This window comes from Bubalus kerabau, chromosome 11 (genome assembly GCF_029407905.1).
Source record: "Bubalus kerabau isolate K-KA32 ecotype Philippines breed swamp buffalo chromosome 11, PCC_UOA_SB_1v2, whole genome shotgun sequence".
Lineage (NCBI taxonomy): Eukaryota > Metazoa > Chordata > Mammalia > Artiodactyla > Bovidae > Bubalus > Bubalus kerabau.
In genome coordinates, this window is record NC_073634.1 from 80,955,894 (window position 1) to 80,965,150 (window position 9,257).

The 9,257-nt window shown below is 40.8% G+C and overlaps 1 non-coding gene across 1 annotated transcript; it reads left to right on the top strand.

Annotated features, from left to right (window-relative positions):
- Nucleotides 1-7,541: 7,541 nt before the first annotated feature.
- TRNAC-ACA (transfer RNA cysteine (anticodon ACA)) lies at nucleotides 7,542-7,613 on the top strand. Its single transcript has one exon. It is a non-coding gene; the product is annotated as a tRNA-Cys (tRNA).
- Nucleotides 7,614-9,257: the final 1,644 nt, after the last annotated feature.

Sequence of the window (9,257 nt, forward strand, 5' to 3'; positions counted from 1 at the left end):
TTTCCCATGTAATTCAAAGGTAAAATATAATTAAGAAAAATGTAAAGTGTTGTGTTGTTGTTGTTTTCGTCCAAATTATGCTCTGTCTATGCTTTTCCAGCCTGTTGAATTTTACCCTGGATTGAACTTCATCTGATTCATGATAAAGATCCTGGCCACTACTGCCTGCATGCCATCGTGTTTCTCCTCAACAATCATAGGCAAGTTACCTTATCTCACAGCTGCAGTAAAATAGGACAGCGATTACCTAACACACCCTGACAAATGATGTGACAAGTATTGAGCACCTTGCCTTGATGTTATCACTGCTGCGCTGATCTCATTTTATTACTCTCTGGCTAAACAGCCTTAACCTAGTTGTCTGCTCCCTGCCCTTTGTCTTGAAACTCCCACAGGGATCTGATTATACTTAGTCCCAATTTTTTGCTTTGTTTTGTTTTCACAGGACATTTATGTGTTACAAACAACTCTTCCTTTTTTAACTAAATCAAGTGGCAAAGCTCCTGAAGGTGCGCTGGTTTGGTATGTTTTCCATCCAGATGCATCCATGATGTATCTCCATTGAGGGCATCATGCAGATTATGATCAATGATGCATTGTCCTATTTCAAATTAGAAGTGGCACCAGACACACCAACTCTAGATAGAGCCTGCTCCCTCTAGCACTCCACACTAAGCTCTCCTGAGGTGGCTGTGACCACCAGTATACAAAGCAATCTCTCTGGAAGTGCAGGGGAAACAGAGCCTACTATAATCTAAGAAAATGCAAGAAAACTGGAAAGAGAGACAGGAAGCCTGGCGCACTGCGGTCCATGGGGTCGCAGAGAGTAGGACACAACTTGGCGACTGAACAACAACAGCAGAGGATCTTTAAGCCTGGGTAGAATTTCAAAAAGTCTAGAACAGGAAAAAAGCCATCCAGAGAAATGGAACCACCTCTGGCAAGATACCATGGTAGAGAAGGACATATTTAAGAAAGAGTCATTCAGTGTGGCTAGAGATCAAGTCTCTGGGAAAAGGGCAGAAAGGGAGGTAAGGCTATGTAGTTGGGTCTGAGTCAGGTCATGCAGGACATTAGATAACAAGCTGGGCAAAGACTTTATTCTCAATGGATTCCAGTGATAAAAGTGAAAGGTTTTGAAACTTTAATTAGGACACCAGCTTCAGAGAGGAAGAGGAGGGGGAAAGAAACTATGGAGTCATCAAACTGATTAGACTCAAGTCAGGTTGGATATGCAAACAAGGGATGAAAGGCTGGTAAGAAGAAGAAGAAAGCCAAAGATTAGACCATGTATATCAAAATATCCTCCCTGTGCAAGGTTCAAAGGAGGCACCCAACAAATATTCATTGAAGTTGATGGTTCCAGAATTTGGAGTATGAAGAGACAGTGATGATACTCACTGGGATCAGAAAGAGAAAACTAGGCATTGGGAAGGAAATGATGGATTAAGCCATGGGCAGGTTGCATGTGACATGCTTAAAAGACTTCTAGGTGGGAATGGCTAACTGGCATTGGATATACAAATCTGGAGCTCAGGAGGGAGATTTGGGATAAAGATGGAATCATCAATGTTGAAAGCACAGGTGAACGAACAATATAAATTATATCTTCCGAGAAGTACATATAGAAGGAAACAGAGGGCAGGAGGGATCTTCGGGGAACATCAATGTTTGTGGGATGGCATACTTTGCGAAGGCATCATTATGCCCACCATTTTCCCCATGATATCTCCAGAGCCTGGGGGGTCCTGGCAAAGGAGTAGATGCTCAATAAACATTTGTCGAGCAGCAGAATGACTGAATTCAAGGACCAGGTAGTCTGCACTTCAGCAGAGGAATGGAGAGGGATGGGACAGAAATGAGACCTTACCTTTGCTGAGCATCAGCTCTCTACCAAGATACTGTCTTTACTTGTGGTTTCTCCTTTAAGAGAATGAAGTGATGTCATGTAAAGCTTTACAAAGCTTCAGAGTCAAGCTTTGTAGTGACCTCAGCTATCACAGTGTCTGCAACTCCCATTGAGTTTTCCCTATCTGCAACATTTTTGTGTTTAGTATTCACTTAAAGAGTCAAGATGGGGTTGAGGGCTTCTCTGGTGGCTCAGATGGTAAAGAATCTGCCTGCAATGCGGGAGACCTGAGTTTATCTCTGGGGTTAGGAAGATTCCATGGAGGAGGGCATGGCAACCCACTTCAGTATTCTTGCCTGGGAAACCTCATGGACAAAGGAGCCTGATGGGCTACAGTCCATGGAGTCGCAAAGAGTCGGACATGACTGAGTGACTAAACACAGCACAGCAAGGAGTCAAGGCAAAACAAAAGTCCTTTGAGCTTGGAACATCCTTTTTTTAGGAGTAATTTTTTATTAAGGTATAATCAGTATAGCTATATTAGTTTCAGGTGTACATTAGGATCTTTTCCAATGAGTCAGCTTTTCATATCAGGTTGCCAAAGTGTTAGAGCTTCAGCTTCAGCATCAGTCCTTCCAGGGAATATTCAGGACTGATCTCCTTTAGGATTGACTAGTTGGATATCCTTGCAGTCCAAGGAACTCAAGAGTCTTCTCCAACACCACAGTTCAAAAGCATCAATTCTTTGACACTCAGCCTCTTTATGGTCCAACTCTCACATCCAAACATGACTACTGGAAAAACTATAGCTTTGACTAGACAGACTTTTGTCGACAAAGTAATGCCTTTGCTTTTCAATATGCTGTCTAGGTTTGTCATAGCTTTCCTTCCAAGGAGCAAGCAAGTATCTTTTAATTTTTATAGCTGCAGTCACCATCCACAGTGATTGTGGAACCCCAAAAAATAGTCTTTCACTGTTTCCGTTGTTTCCCTATCTATATGCTATGAAGTTATGGCATCAGATGCCATGATTTTAGTGTTTTGAGTATTGAGTTTTAAGCCAGCTTTTTCACTCCTCTTTCACCTTCATCAAGAGGCCTTTTTAAGGCCTCTTTGCTTTCTGCCATAAGGGTAGTGTCATTTGCATATCTGAGGTTATTGATATTTCTCCAGCAATCTTGATTCCAGCTTGTGCTTCATCCAGCCTGGCATTTTGCATGATGCACTCTGCATATAAACTAAATAAACAGGGTGACAATATTCAGCCTTGATGTACTCCTTTCCCAATTCTGAACCAGTCTGTCATTTCATCTTTGATTCTAACTGTTATTTCTTGACCAGCATACAGGTTTTGCGGGAGGCAGGTAAGGTGGTCTGGTATTCCCAACTCTTTAAAAATTTTCCACAGTTTGTTGTGAACCACATAGTCAAAGGCGTTAGCATAGTCAATGAAGCAGAAGTAGATGTTTCTCTGGAATTCCCTTGCTTTTTCTATGATCCAATGGATGTTGGCAATTTGATCTCTGGTTCCTCTGCTTTTTCTAAAACCAGCTTGAACATCTGGAAGTTCACAGTTCACGCATTACTGAAGCCTGGCTTGGAGAATTTTGAGCATTACTTTATTAGCGTGTGAGATGAGTGCAATTGTGCAGTAGTTGGAGCATTCTTTGGCATTGCCTTTCTTTGGGATTGGAATAAAAACTGACCTTTTCCAGTCCTGTGGCCACTGCTGAGTTTTCCAAATTTGCTGGTGTATTGAGTGCAGCACTTTCACAGCATCATCTTCCAGGATTTGAAATAGCTCAGCTGGAATTTCATCATCTCCACTAGCTTTCTTCATAGTGATGCTTCCTAAGGCCCATTTGACTTCACACTCCAGGATGTCTGGCTCTAGGTGAGTTACCACACCATCATGGTTATCTGAGTCATTAAGATCTTTTTTGTATAGTTCTTCTGTGTATTCTTGCCACCTCTTCTAATATCTTCTGCTTCTGTTAGGTCCATACTATTTCTGTCCTTTATTGTGCCCATCTTTGCATAAAATATTCGCTTGGTATCTCTAATTTCTTGAAGAGATCGCTAGTCTTTCCCATTCATTTGTTTTCCTCTGTGTCTTTGCATTGTTCACTTAGGAAGACTTTCTTATCTCTCCTTGCTTTTCTTTGGAACTCTGCATTCAGATGGATATATCTTTCCTTTTCTCCTTTGCCTTTTGTTTCTCTTCTTTTCTCAGCTATTTGTAAGGCCTCCTCAGGCAACCATTTTGCCTTTTTGCCTTTCTTTTCCTTGGGGATGGTTTTGATCACTGCCACCTGTACAATGTTACAAACCTCTATCCATAATTCTTCAGGCACTATGTCTATCAGATCTAATCCCTTGTCACTTCCACTGTATAATTTTAAGGGATTTGATTTAGGTCATACCTGAATGGCCTAGTGGTTTTCCCTACTTTCTTCAATTTAAGTCTGAATTTGGCAATAAGGAGCTAATGATCTGAGCCACAGTCAGCTCCCTGTCTTGTTTTTGCTGACTCCATAGAGCTTCTCAATCTTCAGCTGCAAAGAACATAATCAGTCTGATTTCGATATCGACCGTCTGGTGATGTCCATGTGTAGAGCTGTTTCTCGTATTGTTGGAAAAGGATGTTTACTATGACCAGTGTGTTCTCTTGGCAAAACTCTGTTAGCCTTTGCCCTGCTTCATTTTGTACTCCAAGGCCAAATTTGCCTGTTACTCCAGATATCTCTTGACTTCCTACTTTTGCATTCGATTTCCCTATGATAAAAGGACATCTTTTTTGGATGTTAGTTTTAGAAGGTCTTGTAAGTCTTCACAGGATCTTTCAACTTCAGCTTCTTCAGCATTACTGGTTGGGGCATACACTTGGATTACTGTGATATTGAACGGTTTGCCTTGGAAGTTGAACAGTGATCATTTTGTTGTTTTTGAGATTGCACCCAAGTACTGCATTCTGGGCTCTTTTGTTGACTCCATTTCTTCTAAGGGATTCTTGCTCACGTTAGTAGATATAATGGTCATCTGAATTAAATTTGCCTGTTCCCGTACATTTTAGTTCACTGATTCCTAAAATGTCTATGTTCACGCTTGTCATTGGAAGTCTGACCACTTCCAATTTTCCTTGATTCATGGACCTAACATTTCAGGTTCCTATGCAATATTGTTCTCCATACAATACAGCATCAGACTTTACTTTCACCACCAGACACATCCACAACTGGGCGCTGTTTCCACTTTGGCTTAGCCTTTTCATTCCTTCTGGAGCTATTTCTCTGCCCTTCTCCACTAGCATATTGGGCATCTGCCAACCTGGGGAGTACAACACAATGATTGATATTTGTATTTGTTGCAAAATAATCACCAGGGTAAGTCCAGTTAACATCCAAGTGAACTTGGGACATTCTTAACATTCTCTTCTGTAAAGACAACTCTCATATAACCAGAAACTTTGTGGTTCTTCTGGGACTGTTGCAAGTGTTCATCTAACTGACCAATTAATCATTTTCTAAGAGCTAGCACTATACTATATATATATATACACACACACACACACAAGGTATATTGTATATACAATACAATACATATGATACAATATGGCTCAGCCCTCAACAAGCTCAACATTCAAACAGTTCAAATGTATGCATACTCATTCATATGCACACATGGGCATGAATATTCATTCATAATATAATCTGTAAGTAAGTACAGAATCTGTATTCTGTGGGCACACAGAGAACAGTGAACAGCATAGTCATGTCTTAAAAGCAGAGACAGAGGTGAAAGATCATGGAAGTCTTCACAAAAGAAAAGGAGCAAAAATAGAGCCTTGAGAACTAAATAGATCTTGGAGGGTTTTTGGTTATTGCTTTTTTCCAGGCAGAAGGGGCCACGTAAGCAAAGATGATGAGACATGAGAGGGCCTGAGTGTGAACTGCTTGAAAAAGGTGGGCGAGGAAGCTGGTGCAGTATCCCAGAAGGGTTTTAAATTGAGTGTAACATGACTGGATTTGTGTTTGGGGAAGACCCTTCTGGCAGCTAGTGTAGACATTGGGCTAGAGCCTGGAAAGATGCCTAAACAGAGAACTTTATCCCAAGGTGCCTTCCTTTCCATCCTCTCGTCTGCCACGTAAGGGCTTCAGGAGGGCTGGATTTTGAGGACTGACATTTGCATATGGGTTTTGAACCATTAGAATAGGGTTCAGACCTACATGTATACATGAATGTATTAGCAGTCAGCAGAAGGCATGGAGGGTTCAGACTCGTCATTGTGGGGGTTGAAAATGAGGCTGCTCAAGAAAATAGCTCCATGGTTTGGTCTAATTTGTACTTACAAGTCTTAATTCATCATGAATAAGATTTCCTCTAATCATTATTAGGTTTGCACTTAACTTTCTAAAGCCCCTTCTGTATTCTAAGAAGAGTTTGCCTTATGTGTTAAGACTGGCCCCAGCTGGGCCCCAGCTTAGCCCCAGCCCTAGACCCAGCCACAGCTACGGGGAAAATTTCAAAGCTCTCTTAACCTCAACTTGGCATAGCTCCTTTCATCAGGATTTACTCTTGGTGATTTACATTTTAACGACTCTGTTAACACAGATAGACCATCATGCTATGAAATTCAAGTCGGATTTGCAAAGAGCTCTTAGACCTAATACAGTCCTTTAGATTGTATCTTGAAATATGGCTTAACCACCTCATCAGATTCAAGAGTTTTAACTATCCAAAACCATTTTTTAAGTGCTGACTTAATTGATGTTGCATTTAACTGCCTTTTCACACACGTGTTAGGCATTTTGCACATATGTCACCAAATGAACTAGAGATTGAATTTCTACAGTAATTTCTTAAGAGCCAAGAAATAACAATGGAGGGATTTTATTCCACAGTTTAAGATGCACAAGCGTTAGCATGTCTGGCAACAAACAGAAGCCATGAAAAGGGCTGTTGTCTGCCTCCCTGGGAATCTTCTTCTACCTGTTGATTTACTCTTAAAGAATAAAAATACGTTGCTTAATCTGGCCCTTAATCTATGTTACAGTGTGTGGTACAACATCTATGCCACATAGATGTTAGGTGAGGCTCCACATCAGGAAATTTTTAAACAATAATGACACTCAGGCACGTGCCTTCTGAATGCCGTCTGTGCCTTCCTTTACTCTCAGCATCTTCTTTCCCCTGGTCTGCAACTAAAGTCCCATTATAGTTTCTGGGACTTTTTGGTAAGTGGATGGCTATCCAGAACACGGCTATCAATTCCCTTGGTGCAGAGTGAGGATGGGACCTGCCTTCTCTCAGAAAATCCCCACAAAGTCTGAAAGGATGGGCAATTTCATGGCATGTGGGCAGGTAGGCTAAGGATCTCCAGTAAGAGATGAAAATCGACCCACCTAACTTGTAGAGTCAATGGCATCATTTACGCCTCAGAGAGCTTTATTATTCCACAAATCTTATTTTTACCTTATATCTGAGTTTTTTTTTAAATCAAGACATTCCCCACTCACTTACACCCCAGGCAGGGAGTCCATTCCAAGTTTCACTAAATTAACTACATTTAAAAATATTGTTAACATAAACCTACTATTTCTAACAACCTATGAAATTGAACTTGTTTTCCCTTTCCTTTCTTTTTCCTGCTTCAAGTTTTATTTTCTCTTGAAGTTATAACAGAAACAGGACTTCCCTGGTGGCTCAGATGGTAAAGCACCTGCCTACAATGCGGGAGACCCGGGTTCAATTCCTGGCTAGGAATCTCCTGGAGAAGGAAATGGCAACCCACTCCAGTATTCTTGCCTGGAAAATCCCATGGACAGAGGAGCCTGGTAGGTTACGGTCCATGGTCACAAAGGGTTGGACATGACTGAGCAGCTTCACTTCACTATATAATAGGAGCAGCACACAGTGAAGAGTCCAGAGGTCTGTATTTCAGCCTGGACCCTGCTAATACTACTGGAAACTATAGAAGGTCAATTAACCCTTATAATTGTCAGATCTCTCTCCTCAAAGGAGACAGAAATTTTCTGGACCGTATGCCTCACAAGATGGTTGTGAACCTCAGACAAGAACCAGGTCTGTGAATGAAGTCTAAAACCCACTATGAGCCAGAGCAAAGAAAAGGAGCCTCATATTTCCCACAGATATTTCACATCAAGTATCATGTAGTTTCGATGTATTTAGTTTCCTTTGATAGCAACCATAACTCTGGCCCTCAAATAGTTCACATTCTTAGAATTAATTTAATAATAATTTGCTGCATGTGCTTCCTGCAATATTTATAACCAATCCTGAAAACAGTAACTTTCTCACCCGGGAATTAAAGATTTTAGTGGATATGATTCCATATTAAAATTGATTTAAATTATATAGCATCAGACCATCCATCATTCAGACCATTTCCGATCTAAGGGATCTGCCAACATGTCTTCCTATACTGTCCACTAGGGCTGGATTATTCTTTCAGTCCACAAATTCTGATGAGGCAAACTCTCTGAAGAGTGTTGGCTGCAAAGCCCATGCAGCTGCTGGGAACTAGGAAGTGACTGAAAGAGGAAATTAAGGAGAAGCATGCGTTATAGATTGTGAACTTTTGGAAGATTTTACAGAGAAATTTTTCCATTTTTTGAAACAAGGCTTCTTTTCAGATTTCCACACTTCATCATAAAATTTACAATGATTTTCAAAATCTGTCTTTGGCAGTGGAGATTATGTTTGATCTGGTAAAAGTCCTAGCAGCTTTCTTTTTTAACCAACAGCTCATCTAAAACCATTTACCAAATCCACAACATAAGAGAACTTACAGTGAGGTTTGGAGGGTAGTAGACCCCAAATCAGCTGATAGAAAGCTAATCCTTACTTGGATAGAGCCTGTGTAAAATATTTTTCACTTATGTATAGAACTGCTCAGAGCAATGTCTGTGGAGTTGAATTCAGAAGCTCTGAGTGCCAGAAACAACAATTGCATTAGATCAGGTCCAGGAACATATAATAGGACCAGAAAGAGGGATTTTCAAAAAAATCTGAGTTTCCTTTTTATCTGTTATATTGCTAATAAATGGAATGGCTACTATGTGAAATACTGGCACTTTTTTGGCTATAAAAGAGCCACATATACAATAAATACAGGCTATTATGAGATGGCTGGATGGCATCACTGACTCGATGGATGTGAGTCTCAGTGAACTCCGGGAGTTGGTGATGGACAAGGGAGGCCTGGTGTGCTGCAATTCATGGGGTCGCAAAGAGTCAGACACAACTGAGGGACTGATCTGATCTGATCTGATGCCTTGTCAACTCTAGTTCACAGAGAAAGCAGTATGGACATCTCCTAACTGCTAGTGATCTACTGAAGTGCATTTGTGTATTGATAAGAAGAATTTAAATATTTCTAACTTATTAA